Here is a 16986-nt window from a genome sequence, read left to right on the forward strand (position 1 = left end):
AAGAGTCTAATGGTTGTACTGCTGCACCTCAGTTAAGCAAAATGCTCTGCTGGGCCCTGTATCATGAAGGTAGGTGGCATTTCCTTAAAGTTACTGCATCATTTTTAGATATATATTCATATATACTAGCAAGATCTAGCAATATTTAGACAGTTGTTAACCATAACAACTGAAAAAAATAAAGGTAACACCAGATCCCTGAGTTTTCAGGCACCTGTTGTGACAGAGTTGCAATTCCCTCCACTCAATGCTTCAGCACTCCTTTCCACCACCCTTTCTTGGGGAAGACATTTAAAAAAACAAGCTGAATGAAATATCATCAGTTAAATACACACACCTGCCCCCAAACAGATGGAGTCAGATTAATTATAGCCACCTTACCCAACAGTTTGCTATTGCCAAAAACCATAACCTGACAGACAACTTATTTCCTCCCTACCCCATCTTTTTGGGTTATCTATGCACCAGTCCCAGCTGACCTACACAGAGTGAAGTCAGACACAGACTAACATCATGAGAAAGATGAGATAGGGGAGCAGCAGTCATGGCAGGGTTTCCTAACTCCCTCATCATGGAGTTTGACACACATAGGAAATAGATTAATGCTGGTTCCCAGGTATCACCTAACAAGTAAACCTGTCAGACTCCAATAAGGCACATAACACACAGGAAAAGGGAACCAACATATGAAATGCTTACACATGCAGGGCGCAAAAAAAAATTACCAACAAGCAAGAAGCAATGGTTTTCAAAGCAGAAAGGTAAAACTGTCCAAGCCCAACTTTCAGACTTGGGTTTTTTTTTTTAAGTCATCCTTAAAAAGAGAAAATTTGAGTTATTTTCAGGGGTCATAAACACAACGTTATCTGCACTTGGAGTCTCAGTCTTCTGTTCTGATAGGAGCTTCAGGTGACTAGCTGGGAGTTTAATAAAAAGAGACATGCATTTTAAAGAAGAATAAATAATGACTTTTCATTTCAAAGCATGGCAAAAGATTACTAGACCAAGTAAAAAGAAGCAACATTTTCCAAATGGGCCCCAAGAAAGTTTTTTTAACAGTGAAGAGGAAAACTGACATACTAAAATTATATCAATACTAACCATATTGCTCATGATAATCTAATCTTTCCCTGTTAACATGTAACAAATATTTCATTTTTTTTGAAAGCCCATCTGGCAGACTTTAGTAGACATGAATTTTGGCCTATTAAACAACTCAAGTTTACAAGGAAGCACATCTCTCAGTATAAACAATTCCATTTAAAAATCTGATGATTTCTCATCATTACACAAGAATTGTTAAACCATCTGTTACATCTCATTGCTTTTGTTCTCTGGCCATATAGCATTGACCATGACTGCCCAAACTCCTGTTTATGGTCTTTTATCAAGCAGCTAAAACACAGTTCTTTTCTGCTACCCTTTTATCAAATATGTTGGTTATGCTGAACTTCATGAAAGGTGAAAAGTACAAATATTCCAAAACAGATTTTACTGTTGAGTTGCTAAGACCGCAAGTAATTCTCATATGATATTGTATTTTCTGACCTTTGTCTTACTTCTGCCTAACCTGGACTTGCCCATCCAAAAATAACTGCAATTCATTTGTTGCAAGTGTGATACACAATCCCTTTGGTATGCAAGCATCAGTCAGACTTAAGCAATATTGAATATGTTAGTTGACAAAACTCAGCACTGTATCTCTGTTGGTTAACTAAACCAAGCTTATATGAATTTATCCTTTGTTTGCTTCCCAGAACATGAAAAAAAAAACATGGAGTAAGAAAACCAAGAACTACAATGGAAACTAACAGGCTGCTAAAATATTTTAATTTCACATAATTTATTCCTGTTACAGTTTAAAAACCACCAACTATCAGGAAGAAGGCAAAAAGCTAATCCAATGAAACTAAGTGACAAAATTCCAAATGTCTCTTGGCCACCAGTCTCTGACCTCTGGCACTAACTGTGCAGCAACTGAAAACATAAGTTGGTAATTGACGGTGGCCTCTGTATTAAACAATTCAACATAATCAGCCAGATTTTTCTTCAAGAATTAACAGACCTTTTGTTTTCTGTAATTATTGTACATATTGTCCTGCCACTAAACAATATTTTCTTACTATAGCAAGCTATATACTTTCACAGCAAAGCCATTTCTGCATTTCAATTCCAGCAGGAATAGACTGTGCCCATCACAATGAATGTACTGATCATTTCAAGAGAAACTAGTCCTATGTCCCATTGCAGCACAGAATAAATTTTAAATGCACCGAAAGGTAAATTTACTCTTGAATTCCACTGCCAACTGAAAGAAATACACCCTCCTCACCCTTTACCCAGGCAGGCAATAACACAGAAGAAAAAGTAGGTCTTGGCATTCCATTACTAATATAATGGACAGGTTTTAAGGAAGGTTTGAAGTTCAATGAAGAGAAAAAATAACCCTGTTGTTGCTGTTGCCCTTTTGTCACAACCTCAAAGACAGACATTCCAAACAAAGCTTGCTTTACAACAGTCCAAGCCATACCTTTACAGTCTCATTTACCTCTGCTTTTCTCATACTCTCCTTTTTGTTGAAATTTCCATTTAATTTTTTTGCAGTTATTTGAAAATTCTTGTTTCATCATTTTTTCCCCCTTGGTAAGGGAAATATTCACATTCTCAATATTGTGCACATTATATGTATTGCAACTTACATATTCCAAGTAAGCATGAAGGTGTCTTTAATACTATAAATGCCTTCAAAAATATTTCCTTATACATAAAATATGGAGTCTTTGGGAAAAAAACCATAATGGTATCAGTTCCAGCTAAATGTTGTCCCTTTAATGCTAAATTATTTTTTAACAATTTTAAGTGCTCTGAAGAAAGAGTAAAACAAATACCAATGAAGCATTTTCATAGACATCAGGCTAACCCTCTAATTTAGATTTTTCTTAACTAAATCACATCACCAAAATACAATCTGTAACTGCCTACTGGCCTCTACTTCACCTGAAATTCATTCTTAGATGACAGGATTTCAACCTTTACCCAAACACCCTTTGAGGAAGTCTGTGAACCTGTGTCACTGTGCAGTTGAACATTTTATAACCAAACCGAAATGCATTTCACTCAGACAATTCTAACATGCTAAGGAAGAAGCTGAAGGGATTGGTTTTGGGGGGCTTTCTTTTTTCCAACAGATTCATATATTTGTTGTTTCATTTCTTCAGTATATATCAGTATGTACTAATAACACCTTTGAGGAGTAAAGCCTTGTTTTTCTCACAAGTTTCCAACACAATTGTGTTCCCATAGAAGTGATCGTTCTCTATAACTATCTCTCATTATATTCCAGCATTAGCATTGATAAAAACTGCAAGCATCAGACTTCAGGCTTTCTAGCCACCTACGTTCAGCTGATTAACTACAAGTTTCTCTGACAACTTTTGCCAAGATAAGGACTCCATGGTCAGAACTTTGGCAGAGAAGTTTCTAACTTCCCCCACAGGCTTATGCTTCCAGCATGTTATCTGCACCTACTGGATTCCCCCTCCTTTTTTTTTTTTACTTTTTGTTTTTTTAATACAAACAGTTAGAAACCAGAGAAGAATTTCACCTACTGCTCTTATTTGGGACAGCCCATTTAAATCAACTGCACTACCCTGTAAGATGCCCTGGATGGTGGAGCATCCATTTCCAGGACTGTTGCTTTCCTCTGGCCAGCTCCTGGAGCCCAGTGTCCTTGGTCCTACCAAGCAAGTCTTTCCACCACACCTCCAACAAACTGCCATCCAAATTCCACATCTGTCATCCACAGCTGCCAGAAACGCTTCCTCAGATTAACCACTCAGAAATTACTTTTCTGTTGCAAAAAGAGCTGGGTGCATGTTAAATGCAAAAGCAATTAAAAGAACCTGCAGCCAACAAGTTACCGGGATGATATGTAAGGTCAGAAATAAATGGGAGGAAGGAGGATATATAGATGTCTACAGTTAAAAACACCTCAGTTTTAGACTTAGAAGAGCGGAGTATTGCTCTACAGTGTCATGAAGTTAAGTAACCAACACTGAAAACCTGCAATTTCACCACTTACTGGTGTCTTTAAAAAAAGGAAGGGAGGGAAGAGTAAAAAGCAGTAATTTTTCATGGATTGAGATGACAGACACTGACTGCAAACATGGTAAAAACAAAATATAGAAAAAACAGGGGATTTTTTCACCAATATAACTAGCCCAAACTACCTACCTTAGACGACTTCTTCCTCCTGTTTTAAAAAGAGACCTGTTTCTCTAATGTTTTGTTATTGATCTGGAAGAGGTAATGACTAAGGGGAGATGTAAAGACAGCATATGAAAAAGGTTGGCAATGTAGTTCTTGAAGCACTGTAAAAACAAGGCTGTGTTCTTTCTCCTCCTACCCTCTATTATTCTGTGTGATATAATCATGTTGCATACAGTTATTAATCAAAAGCTTCTCAAATCTTTTCACAAACATCTAGTTAGACCTTATAAAAGAAACAGTAATTTCCATCTTTCCAAACAAGACTTACAGACAGGGACCTGATCTAAGACAATGCCATATCTCAACCAGAACCTGTGCATCTACACTGTTTGTCACTGCTGTCCAGCCCAGCACCCACCTGGGTGTCCTTTTTGGTCTGCCTCTGACAGCTCTCAAACCACTTACTATATACATTTAAACATGCACTTTAAAACTATTTACCAGACCAATCTAACTGCAGAAAGACTGTTGTTCAAATGAGCTGGAGGGTTTCCTTTGTATTACAAGCAGAGCATATTACACAAAGCATTTTAATTACATCTAACAACAGTGCTGCTAAAACAAGCTCTTCACCCCAGGAACAAACATTAAGCTATGCAGAAACTAAACATGCCACAGAGCACAGGAGTTTAGTTTGAAGACAAAATTAAGATTTCAGCCCTTCCTTTCCTTAAAAGCACACATAGTGAAAATATACCTGTATAACAAACAAAAACCCAAACCCCATTTCGGCAATATTTTGACTAATATTTGAGACCTTTAAATGTCACTTCTGACCATTGTATGAACCATTCTAATCAATTAACACGACATAAAATTAGATAACTAGGAACATCAAATGCATCTCCTGGCATGGGAAAACAGTAGGAGACAAAAGATATATTTTGAAAACAAGGCACTTCACTTTCTTCCTTAGACATGCTGTTGTCATATCTACATATAACAAAGTGACCTTGGTTTCCACCTTGGGTGCTAAAGAGTAGGCGTTGGAAACAGAACCTGCTAAGGGCTGAAAAGGAGAAAGGAAAACCACTACCCAAACCTCATTGTGCAAATCCAAGTCCCAGACAAACTTCTTTGTACACAGCCAGTGTAGGTGGGGATACTAAGATCCCAAAGCACTTGCTTGCAGGCAAGGATTTGCCCTCAGTAAGCTCAGTCTCACTTGTAAGGGCAGGCTGGGACAAGAGCCAAAGCAGCCTCAGACAGCACTCACACAATCCCTGCAGCTGATATGGGGAATATGGGAGGGGGACCTGTTGGATGGCAGGATAAACACAGGCCCCAATGTGCCTTTGGTCTGCCTCAATGCAATGTTTTATGACAATTTGGGAAGCCATGCTGCCTTGGAATGAACCAACAGGTGTAGACATCTCTCTCACCTATAAAATGAACAATTGTAGGGTAATGCTAATGAAAGTATCCAACCAACACTTTGAACCACTTACCATCCTTCCACCTTCATAAAGCTTGCTGAAGACAGGTAGAAAGCAGTCTCTAATAAGGCTTTTTATAGACAAACTCCCCTTTTCACTGTTCTATCATGTTTTATAATTTAAAAAAAAATCCACAAGCCCAAAAGTGATTTACCAGATATTAAACATAAAATTAAAAGGCAATGCTGTTTTCTTTACACTAAGCTGACAAAGAAGGTGAACAAACAAGTAAAATTTTAAAAACACAATAAAATTCAAACATTCATTACACTGTATTCCAAGCTATTACTAAATAGTAGCTGAAGATGCAAGGAATACCTTTTATAATAATCAAAACGCAGTCACAACAGAAGCCATAAGAAACTCAAGGAAATAGGAAATCTTCATGGACATCTCAGAGCAAGCCTAAGCATCCAATCCTTATGTCACTCCTCACTGCTCCTCATCTACTCAGGGCAGAGTCTCACAGCACCTGTCGAAAACGCAAATACTCAATTACCAGTTAGGTACCACACAAAGGCAAACCTCCTGTCTCCAGTTCCAGAACAGGCAGTACCTTTGAGAGCAAGCAGTCTGTTATGAGTAATTGGGGGGGGGAAGCTACTGGCCTCCTTCCACACCAACACAGAGGCCAGATAACTCTGGATATAGCCCCTCTGTCCCACACCACCCAAAAGTCACTTTAGAGTCTTTAGCCCCACGACAAAAGAAAGCTCTGGATCTTCCAGAACTCAGAGACAAAACTGAATTCCTAATGCAAAACTGCATTCAACATCAATGACTGAGCACATTTCATTGCCTTTATTTTTAAAACTGGAGAAGAATAAATTATTTTCAATAATCCAGTTCTGAGTATCTGCACCATCTTCACTCATGAAACACTCATGTCCATACTCTGGAAAACTGTGAGGGTTATTTTTTTTTTTTTTTAAGATATTCATTTCGAGATCACAATATTTCCATTTCAGTATTCAGTATCAACCACAAGATTTGATTATCTAAGGAGCTGGACAAACACTTTAGCAATTTACTTCAGAAAAAGTAATTTTATGTTTTTTAAATGAATATGAGTACTAAGGGAGACTAAGTCAAGTTCCACTTCATAATTACTCATTTCTATGAACATGTGTTGACATTTTTCCGCATATGGCCATTCTTTCTAAAGCAGAATTTGAAGCTAAATTTCACATAAATTACTTAAACTGTTTCCCAGCACTCGTGCTTTTTAGTCTTATCTCTACCAGATGTAAGACTGCAAGATTTCCTGATAACCACCCACTTAGAATGAAGGGATAGAGAAACCAACACAAATTCAGAGATATTCTGCTGTTCTTACTTTCCAAATGAGCATACTTAGTTCCTAAACATCTCTACTGAATAGGAAAATAACTTTTTTTTTAAAAAAGCACAAACAGGAAAGGAGGAAGATACACATTCAATGTTATACCACAACATTGTTGCACCTCCTAGTCCCAGTCACACAGGGCCCCTACAAATTTGGGACTCCTTCCCTCCAGAATACGTACAAGCTGTTTAATCCTCATTACACCTTACTGCCCAGAGCTGATGCAGGCCCCTTCTCAACAACCTTCCCACATGCACTTCAGAAATACTGCTAACTGCACTTACTTCCAGATTCAGTGCAGCTCTCATTTAAAACCATTTGTAATAAGGAACAGTCCAATAACTCACTATCATCAAACCTCTTCATCATAAGATAAAGCATGAGACTATGAAACGTAATACCATTCACAAAATTGATGAGAAAGGATGGCAATCCACAAGCATAAACAACCACAGGACATCCTTTCCCTACGGAAGCCAAGGGACAAACAAGTTACACAACACATTTTACAGAGAGCAACAAAGAGAAGGCACAATAGAATAAATCCTTCATGGAGTATAGGAACCAAAACAAAATAACAACCAGGAATATAAAGAAAATAATTAACTAAAGATGCAAAAAATGTTGTTTTGAAAGCAATTACAATTTTGATACTATCTTATGTTACTTTTACTTGAATACATCCCTTCAAAAATACACTGTAATCAGCATAAAATAGGAGGGCTTTCATGTAGATATACTGTATCTATCATTATTTTAAAATTAGGAATTTCTTTTTACTTCCATTTCATAGGCCTTGTCAGCCAATGAAGCACTGCCTTAAAATTTTTCCTGTATCTGTATAAAAAAATTATACCAACTTATCTAAGTTCTCTGCTTTTTGGAAATAGTGACCAGATACAGAAAAGAAGTCGATGCAACAAAACTACAAAAAATTGTTCCGACTGTTTCTATAAAGGAGAAAAAGTAAGGAAGGCAGGCAGGCAAAGAGCTATTCAAAACTGGGAAGCTTTTCTAAAAATATTTAATAACACAAAAACTAATTAGGCTAAATTTTTATTTATCTAGATTATTATATTAAGATGATACGCAAGAGCAAGTTTCAACACCACCATTAGCAGTGAAATACTGAAATACAAAAATTTCACTACTCTCTTGGAACCACCCAACACTGCACTGATTGACAGAAGATGCATTCACAGCCACACAACCTCAATCCTCCCTTGTATCCACACCAACTTAAATAACTTTGCTGCTCTGGATGAGAAGCAAAAATAATCCATAAAGTCAAAACCAAAAAATCTGTGCAGCTCCGTGAGCTTCTATAATTCACTGTCTATGCCCATCCATTAGTACTATCAAGAGAGGTAAGTAGAATGCTTCAGCAAAAACAAATAATGTAGCAGCAGTGCAATTTTAGCCCTGATTTACTTTAGGCTGAAATCAAAGCTACACAGGACACTCTTCAAACTGCAGGCACTGTGGGAGTTGACTTTTGAACAAGATACACCTTTAAAGAACATCTGGAATAAGTCAGTTCTGTAAGTTCACACAAAGATTAATTCTCATTTTCAATCCAGGTTTTCAGCTTAACTTTAGGACTCTTGACCAAATTTTAACTGAATTGCTTTTTTGCTCATGGTTCCAGAGGAATGCATTTCCATGAGGGAAAACACAGAATACTCTTGAGTTGGAAGGGACCACAAGGATCATTAAGTCCCGCTCCTGGCCCCACAGAGGATATCCCAAGAGTCACACCCTGTGCCAGAGAGCATTGCCCAAATGCTGGTTGAACTTCCCTGGGGAGCCTGTTCCAGTGCCCAGCCACTCTCTGGGTGAAGAGCCTTTTCCTGACATCCAACCTAAACCCTCCCTGAAACAGCTTCAAGCCTTTCCTGCAGGTCCTGTCACTGATGGTCACCACAGAGAAGAGATCAGTCTGCCCCTCCTCTTCCCCTCACAAAGAGAATCTGTTATTAGAAAACCGTAGTAGGAAACAGGGCATTTACTGAAAACATGATGTTCTCAGACATCTCAAATCCCACTGCATTCACCAAAAAAAAACTTATTTTCCCTTCACTGTCTTTTCTGCTCACAAAATGTAACTACCTTATACAATTATCACAAAACTTCAGGACTAAGAAGGCAGTGACTTTAATGCTATTCCCTCTTGAGATAACAAGCCAAACTCTGAATTGCAAAGCACCTAATACCTCTAAAATTCCTCTTAAATTCAGTAGCCAAAATTTGGCAAATTTCCTGCTTACTCAGCACACTACCAAAATGGTTAATCTTGTTCTCTTTTAGAAAGCAATCACCCACAAATTTCAAATATTCTGGAAATGGTATTAAGTGTCCAAATGTGAAGGAGCATCACAAAACTGTTGGTTTTTATTTTGCACCATTTCTATACTGAAAGACTAACTTATTGATTTTTTTTTTTTAATAACAGACTCTGTGTTATAGTTTTTTCCTTCTACTTTCTGCGGCTTAATCCTGGCATCAAAAAAATTCATCCAAAGGATGGCATTCATGCTGCCAACAAACATACAGCTTTTGGCAGACTACAGAGAAGTCAGTGCTTCTCACAGAGCAGCTCTGTGCTGTATAGAGGCTGATGCCAGTAAAACATTAGCCCAAACTGAAGTCTATTACATAAAATATACACAAGCATCGGCATCATACTCCAAAAATTAATTTATCTTGATGAGTAACAAAGTCTTTAAAGGCCTTAGAACTAAAAATAAACAAATGAAGTATAGAGTTGTCTCTACATTTCATTTTAAACTGGAAAAAAGCACTAAATAATAGAGAAAATAAAAAAACACTTATGGGAGAGCACAAGCAAAGACAGCCTAGGAGAGCACAAGCAAAGATAGCCTAAAGACTCCAATGCAAGATATTACTCTCACTGCCTTTAAGTAATTATTGCTTTCTAAGCTCTTTGTCTGTCCTTTGACACTGGAAACAGATGAGGAATTGTATCTCAAGCAGAAAAACTGCTTCATATGAAGGATAAAAAGAACAGCACTGAAGGTCTGTTCATTAACTGTACACTCATAAATGCATAGTAAGCAATAGAAGTTTTTCAGTTCAGCTCATCTTCTGCAGAGTAGCACACTCAGTAGCAGGGTATGGAAACCTTAAATGAAACACAGTAAGAGATGCATTGTCCTCTACTTCCCAATTCCTCAAAAGCTGATTCCCCGAAATCCAGTACTTTGACACAGCTGCAAGCTTAACTCATAGCTCAAGCTATTAGATGGACTTTGTTGCTCAGATTTCTGTGGACAGATATTTTCAGGAACTAATGGACTTGTTCAATCAAACAGATTCATTAACTAGCCATGAGAGTAAATAACCTTTATAGGAACTGCATGCAGCACCTCTTCTGGACTACAAGGACCAAGAAATATGCATATACACATATAAAATACATAGCAATGTACAATAATATACTTAATGTAGAAGCTGGTCTTAGTGGAATCATGTTTAACACATGAGCCAAGTTCTAATGTAATTTTACATTACTTCTTGTTCCTATCTTTTTTTTTTTCTAGAAAGTGGCAAAAAAAAAAAGGCACATTATTAAATGAACTCTGATGCTTTAAATTCACACCAGATTTTTATGCACTTGTAAGTTGACCAAATCAGGATGAAATTATTTGGCTTCAAAAGATCATCTACCCCTGTTCTATCCTACAAATTAAAAAAAAAAAATACCATGCAAAACACAGGCAAAGAGTTATAAACTAGAGCAATAAAAAGCTCAAAGCATATGTTCATGGTCACCATAATCGTACTACGCATAAAACCAGTCTTCTGCTCATTATCCATGTAGAACTCCTATCAAGTCAAAATTTTCTAGTATAAATATCTGTGTATTTCCATACAATATTTGCATGCAATTATTCTGGCATCAAGTAGACTTAAAAAGTCCTAACACTTTAGGAGGTCATCTTTATGGCTATGGGCTATCTCATTTTAAAAAACAGTGAAAAGCCATTTTTTCACAGAAGGCAACAGTAACAGAACTCATTTTAGTTCATGTAATACCTCACAAGTCTTGTGTATGGCATTTTGCAATACCAGAGCCCAACCAGAAATTTACTTTTATGTATTATCTAGAAATCTCACAAAAATAATTCTAAAGGCAAGCAGACTAGAAATATTCTGAGCATCTTCCCCTTACTATCTGAAACATAACATGGTACCTTCCAAATAACCTTGAAATCTAGTGCAAATGATGATTTCACATTACTATACTGGCTCTCAAATCCTCCCTGCTAGATCTCTCTTCACACAGTACATCTGACTGCTAGCCAGCCACTGGAATACTGACAGGTCTAAAATACACCTGTGTATTTGTAGCATGCCACTTTACCCAGCCAGCGAGGGGGCAAGGAAGAAAGCTGAGGGAAGGCAGCACCCTGGGAGACTTCCCCACCACCTGAGTGCAGGCAACAGGCACAAAGAGCTGACCCAGCTCTCTCTCAGTACAGTCTACACAGTAAAACTGAAGTCACACTTTTTATTCATCAGTTTAAAGTGTCCAAACAAAAGAATCCATTAAGAAAAGCTGAGATTTACAGTTCTTGCTCCTTTCAAAAACATCATTAAATCAGCTTCTTATTACACAGCAACATTAAGGAACTGTTTACAAATCAAAAATGTACCTTTGTAAGCAGAGCAAACAAGTCAGGGTGTGGTTGCCTCGAAACTGGCAGGGAACTTTTGCCTGTCAAATATTTCCAGTTCTACCATGCAGCAGCTTGGGTTTAAGGCAACATAATGCAACAGGTTAAAACTCATTCAGAGCTCTCATGCCACTGCCACAACTACAAGGTGTGCCTTTTGGCTCTTCTGGAGGTACTCGTCACTATTCACCTCACTTTGCTTGCCCGTTCAAAGAAAAACATCCATCATCTCTTCACCACATGGTATGTAGTAAAGCACCCTGACTTCCACAAAGAGAAGTTCAAGCATTTAGGATTTGCTGAAGAGACAACAAGCACACTATTTAATGCAATACTAAAGAATGCAATATTGAAGAAACCAAACCCTCATAGGATGAGAGCAACAAATTACCTACACATTACTACTGCTCAACAAATATGAAGTGGGAGAAAAGCAGCAGCAGTACGCTTTTTTAAATGGTGACCCAGTAATTGGAAAAGAAGGGAAGAGGATGATGCACTCAACCTTCCACAAGGATGTACACTTACACTTATAAATATGGATTAAACTGACAGCTTGTAAAGCTAAAAAGTTTGATATCCAGTCAGAACAATCTCGTCTCAAAGTCACTGTGGATAGCCACAGAAGGTTTGGACAATAAATGACTGACTATGAAATAAAATGTTATATTAAATCCATTGCCGATAAATGTAACAGAATGGAAAAATAACCTCAAGTGGTAACAACTGAAATAGTTTAAAAGAGAAAATAAAACAAAAATCGTTGTCCTATACAACCTACCATACATTGCTCAAAAAGATAGAGAGACCAGAAAAAAGGGACAAACAGACATAGCTTGTCTTCCATACAAAAATTACAGATAATTATGGCCTTGGAGGCATTAAAAAGAGCTAAAAATCAGCAACATAAAGCATGAAATAGTTATCCGTTTTATACAAGGATTGGCAAAATATCAGTAACATAACCAGACTTTAGGAATTCAAGAGCAATCTTCTCCCCTACAATATATAATTGTTACCACAGGACAACATCAAAATCAGAATTACAGTTTGATTGTGAATCCACAGAAGATCAGGCACTTTTTAACATAACACCCTAAATCTGTCACCTCTAATGCTGGCAGGTGTTAAGCCAGTATAACACTGTAAAAAGTGCTTGTAGCATCTTATATATGGCTTGTAATAACCTCTTACAATTTTCCTCTAATATTATTTGAAAAAAATTGAAAGGGGGGGGTGTGCTACATACACCTTGCAGTGTTTAAGGTTTAGATTTACATCCTCAAAACTGATACATGTAAAACAGTATTCATTAATATGTATCTAAGTCACTCTCAAAAAGATGAAAAGAACTGTTGTTCTCTCCTTTTTCAGTAGGAAAATGCAGCATTTCCTGAATATCATGTCAACCTAAAGTCTTCTAGACACCATTTGGAACACAGGAGAAGGGAGAACGTCACAAGGGTCACAAATGAGTCATCTGAAACTACAGACTAGCAAAGTTAAACAAACTGTTTCATCAAGGAGCCCTAAAAAACCTGAAATAAATCCCACGCATTCCTGTACCATCAGAAGATTCATACTAGGTGGAAATATGCACATAATTGGAAGAAAAAAAAAAGCAGCTTTTAAAATAAAGCCTGTGATAACAAAAAGTTACAAGGTTTTTTAAATGCACTTCAAAGCTCCCATTCAATCTTTGAAAACATCTCTTATTTGTAAGCACATAATGTAAGATTACGCAATTGCATTATGGCAGTCCCAAAATATTATGTGCTGAAAACACCAAAGCATTTACAGGCAATGCTTGCCAAACAGTCATTCCATCAAAACCACAACTTAACCACTACTTGAGCTAAACTTGTTTGAACCAAATCGAAATATAGATGTAAAGTAAGTTCATACTAAATTGCAACACAAATTCCAGGAAAACAAAAATAACACACCTGTTGGAATACATGCACAGAAGCAATCTGCCATGCAGAGACCTGCCAGACACAGATTTGAAAGAGGAGATGGGGGCAAAAAAAAAAAAAAAAAACAGTTCACAAACTATGTTTCATAACAGGAACATACAGAAAATCCATAAATTCCTCAAATCACTGACATGGTATAGGTGGGAACTGCACTGAGAAATGAAAGGAGTGACACAATCCCAATAGAAGAAAAAAAAAAAAAACAGAAACCAAGAGGTCTGTCACCTATAGATTTCAAGTACAGTTTAAAACATAACTAGATTATTCTCACCCAACAGCTGTGTAGTATGTTGTGAAAGAGACTTTGTCTCATCCCAGTTTCTAGTGTCCAAAACAACCGACAAGAGTCTCAATTAACATCCTCATTGCAGAAGGATATAAAATCAAAAGAAATACAGAAAAATTGTTGTGGCTGTGAATTCTCTCAGAATGAGACAGCAGCTGTACTCTACTCACAAAGTTGCATTTGTTACAACCTGTGTTCTTCTTCTCATACAGATAAAAGTTATACCAGCTCTTTAAAAATGTATTTCCTAGCTTTGCTGGCCTTCAGAAAAGGCAATGTACAAGCACCCAGAAACACCAGAAGTTACAATACTGACTTTTAGGATGTGACTTCATGAGCAAATTTTTGGTGCAGCTAATTGTCCCTCTCATGTCTTCTCAATTTTAGGTATGAGGTGGAAGAGGACTGAGACAGCAACATGACCCCATGCCCTGTGCAGCACTGACATTACATGGGAGGGGGGGCCCAGAAGCAAAACCTAGCAGTAAGAGAGGCCAGTCATAATGCAGCTCCAGGTGCAAGTCTGACACATAAGGCATCCTAGCTCTTCATTAAGTATATTAGGTTGTATTGCAGGTTCCTTCCCTGGGCTGTCAAACAAAATTTTTAGAGACATCTCTCAATATCAGAACTTCAAAGGAGATTGAAGAAATCCTGCACACACACACCCCTCTACCACCTCCACATAAGCACATTTCAGCTTTTGGTGCTTTTATAAACTAAGAGTTTTCAAATTAAAAATTAAAAAAAAAAAGTCACAAAAACCAGTGAAACCAAAGTTCCCCGCTCTACTCTGTCTTAACCACACAGGTCTCCTGCGGGCATGTAAGAACGGCTCACTAACTGAATAGGAAAGAGGGTCACTTGGCACACCATAGGTTAACAAGCACTCTCTCTGCATAATTTAGCTTAGGCAGCAATCATGTAAGAAACTTTGAAAATTCACAAAATACCCTTCAATCACAAACAGTCAAAGACAGAGTCTAAACCATTCTCGGGAAAAATAACTGAACTCCTTGCACTGAAGAGCCCTCCTAAGTACTCCTCAAAAGATAACACTAACAACAAAGGTTATTAACATCTTCAATAATTTTCTGACCTGCAAGGAACAAACAGGACCTCAACTACTGTTACCTTATCTGTAACACTACAGTATGTTTAAACCACCTTTGCTCTTTCCTCATCTGCCTTTAAGAAATACGAGAAGAAAAAAAAAATCTACCTGCACACAGGTAAACTCCCCTTGTTCCACTCATCTCAAGCTCAGACCTCTTCACATTTAAAAAGAAAACTTGAGCCAAATGCACGTTAGCTTTGCACTGCAGAAATCACATTTTCTCTGGTAGAAATACAAGAGCTTCAAAGTATAGTCGCTGTACTAAGTAAATTTTGCCACAGGATGATTCTTTCTGTCCATCAAAATTTCTTTAAATTCCTACAATGTTTTTTTGAAAAAATCATTTTATTTCCATTAACAATTAGAACAAAACGTCAGAAAATGTTACAATGAATAGTCAAGCTCTGCAGCTAAGAAATTTATCTGGATTTTTCTGGGTAATTTCTCTTACAGTTTAACTACACACTGTGAAACAGACCTTCAAAAGAAACCAAAGGTTTCTTTCTCAGCCCACTTCCGTTCCATCTTCTTCACAATGTGAGCTTTCTACTGCATGTCAAAAAATTATCAGGCAAAATGCTAATATCTGACAAGAAAAAAGTTATTTAAATTCAAATAAAATACATTTAAAAATATTTCAAACCTAAAGCAACTCCCTGAAGTTATTCGTGAGTAACAGTCATGACCTCAATATATTAAACCTCATTTAAAAACTGCTTCCTCCAAGCTCCACTGTCAACATGGCACTTGAGTTCTTTAGTTACATTTCAGAATAAACAGGTGTCAAAACTTCACTTCCTTTCCCTCAGTGTTCTGCCACCATATCTTGGTATTGTGGAAAGCACTTCATGTATGTCATTTTCCAGGTGTAACTACTCCAAATGATGGTATTTTGCCTTATAATGAAACAGAGACACTGAATTTGACTGCTGTCTTTATCCTTCATAATTTCCTGGTTTTTCCACTTATGCAGCAGAAAGTGGCATGTTCTGCATTACAGTAGCCAGATACCCACAAGACTTTTATGCAAGATAAGGGAATTCTTACCCTGCTCATCAATTCCTTTTGATAGCTGTTCTAAAAAAGGTTTACAAAAATCTTCAGATTTTTATTCTTATCAGAACCAACATCTGTTAAGTCCAAAGAATAGTCTTCATCTAAAATATATCAAAAGTTGATCTGATTTAATGGCAACAGCATCATGACAGACATACACACACCAAAAAATCCCTTTTCCCCCAAAATAAGCATTCTAAATTCATTCTCTTCTTTTGTAAAAACCTTACCAAGCAAAATTTTAGTTACAGTCGCAGCCATATAAGCAATTCACAGAGCAAACTGATAAACTGAGCAGGACTACATGGCAAGTTCAATTATGGATGCACCATATGCCTCCATCATCCTTTAGGTACACAAAAGAATCAATTTGTGCAATTTGTTCAAAACACAAAAAGCCCTTTTGGCAAGATCACCCTTCAGCTGAACCAACAGTCTGAACCCTTGCCTGCTGTGAACATCACTCACTCCACACAGCAGCAACAGCACCTTAAACAAGCACAGGAGTTACATGGCTCTGCTACAGAACAGAGCCATGAACATGGCAGGGGAATTTGCCAGATCCCTATGTTTTTTGGAAGAAATAACCAGTGGGTTTCTTTTGGTGGAGATATTTTTTCCTAATTAACCTTCCTCTGATACTTAAGGTGACCTTTACCAACATCTCTCAGCAGGGTGTAACAGTAGGCCTGGATGTAGAGAGTTGCTTCCAAGTTTTGTAACTCAGTTCTCAATTTACCTCTTACTTTACACACAGCCAGAGCTGCAAATCAGTAAACTCTAAAAATGAAATGTTTATGTCCC

General features: G+C 37.3%; 1 protein-coding gene across 5 annotated transcripts in view; it reads right to left on the reverse strand.

Moving 5' to 3' along the window:
- SIPA1L1 (signal induced proliferation associated 1 like 1) overlaps positions 1-16986 on the reverse strand; it is a 198319-nt gene that overhangs the window by 162858 nt on the left and 18475 nt on the right. For 3 of the 5 annotated variants that reach the window (XM_059473876.1, XM_059473874.1, XM_059473872.1), the window contains exon 2: positions 6024-6177. The exons of the other annotated variants lie outside the window; for them this stretch is intronic. The gene's annotated coding sequence lies outside the window, so the exon portion shown is untranslated. The remainder of the gene's footprint in view (positions 1-6023; positions 6178-16986) is intronic. 5 annotated transcript variants of the gene reach the window in all.

The sequence above is a fragment of the Ammospiza nelsoni genome, chromosome 6 (genome assembly GCF_027579445.1).
Source record: "Ammospiza nelsoni isolate bAmmNel1 chromosome 6, bAmmNel1.pri, whole genome shotgun sequence".
NCBI lineage: Eukaryota > Metazoa > Chordata > Aves > Passeriformes > Passerellidae > Ammospiza > Ammospiza nelsoni.